This window comes from Corylus avellana, chromosome ca9 (genome assembly GCF_901000735.1).
Source record: "Corylus avellana chromosome ca9, CavTom2PMs-1.0".
In the NCBI taxonomy this organism is placed as follows: Eukaryota; Viridiplantae; Streptophyta; class Magnoliopsida; order Fagales; family Betulaceae; genus Corylus; species Corylus avellana.
In genome coordinates this window covers 5,883,064-5,884,622 of record NC_081549.1, presented here as the reverse complement: position 1 = coordinate 5,884,622, position 1,559 = coordinate 5,883,064, and the positions used below count along the sequence as shown (strand labels likewise).

Sequence of the window (1,559 nt, the reverse complement as noted above, 5' to 3'; positions counted from 1 at the left end):
TAACTGAGTTTTTTCTTGGGAAAAAAATATTTATATATATGCTTTTGTTAATTAAATGCTCAGGGACGCAACTATTTGATTACACCTAACGCCAATATTGTATCGGATTGAGTGGGTCCGAACAGAAAAAAGATTTTTTTAAAAAAAAAAAACAAAAAGGGCAAGAAAGGGCCCAACCGGGTTCGAACCGGTGACCTCTTGATCTGCAGTCAAATGCTCTACCACTGAGCTATGGACCCCTTTAGTTAAAGAAACCACATAATATTATATGGTTTTTGAAAAAGAAAATTAAAATTAAAATCAAAATTTCTTTTCAATTCTCCCATATTTAGTATTGAAAAATGTTAGCAGTATAATTTAAATATAAATAATTTGTTCTTCTTCTTTTTTTTTTTTTCATATTCTCCTACAAATTTAATAGATCTATTAAATTTGTAGGATCCATTATTGACTTATGTGAGGTTCAAATAAGTCTATAGATAAAATAATTGATTTGTCAGATGATATGGAAAAAATATAGACACTAATTTTTTCTCTAATTTAAATATTACATACTGATATGTCAATGTGAGATGACGCTAACATGCACTGATGCACATCAATCTAAACATATATTGTCTTGCCTCTTTCATGGATAGCCGACTATCTACTCGAAGGTAAGGGGGTAGTCAATCGCCCTCACTGAACCTCAAGGTGATCGCAACCACGCAAGTTGTGTTTGAGGTGGCACCAATTAAGAAAGCGTTTGTGAAATTTTTTTGGCTAACATGGTAGTACCACATTAGCGCATAATTATATATGGGGACCAAACCATGCATTCTTATTGGTAGGACAAAACATGAATAATAAATATATTAAGATTGAAGACGGTCTCATACTTTCGACTCCGGTAGTCGCAACCACCCCTGCATGATGGTTAGGGTGGCGGCACCAACAAAAAAAGAGTGTAAATGTTTTTTGCCAATGTGGCATACCATGTTAACGTGTAAGGAGGTGTACCTAAATGTTATTTATGGTAGCATTACTCTTTAGTATATTCACAAAAGTAATATTGCATACCACTCAAACATTTTAAAAAGTTTGACGTGGCAAAATCTGATAACCATTGAATCAACTAGGACACGTGTGATTGAGTAGGTGTGGCTTATCAATTAAACATCCTGTGTTCTTCTATGTGGTTGTGTTTGAGGTTTGTTGTTTTCCTTTGGCAAACCAAAGGGGAAAACACATGCGACCCGTGAAGCAACTTTTAATATATCACAAGCTTGTTCTTGCATTCACTATCCACTTTACCTACCATTATCTAATCTAATCCCAAACCGGGGTACTGATGGTACAGTTGCAGTCAAGATTTGTTGTTGCCAACCCATTAAATATTTGACTTCACCGTCCACATTTCATCCGTCTCACACAGCTTTTATTTCGGCTAATGTTTAAATAAATTTTAAACTGTTCGATCACCTATTTGAATAGGCGGGTCTCATATGTGTTCTCTCATATTAATTGCTAAATTTATTAATAATTAATTGATGTAGATTTCAGATTTTTTTTTTTTGGGG

The 1,559-nt window shown here is 34.1% G+C and overlaps 1 non-coding gene across 1 annotated transcript; it reads right to left on the bottom strand.

Moving 5' to 3' along the window:
- Positions 1-167: 167 nt before the first annotated feature.
- On the bottom strand, positions 168-239 carry TRNAC-GCA (transfer RNA cysteine (anticodon GCA)). Its single transcript has one exon. It is a non-coding gene; the product is annotated as a tRNA-Cys (tRNA).
- Positions 240-1,559: the final 1,320 nt, after the last annotated feature.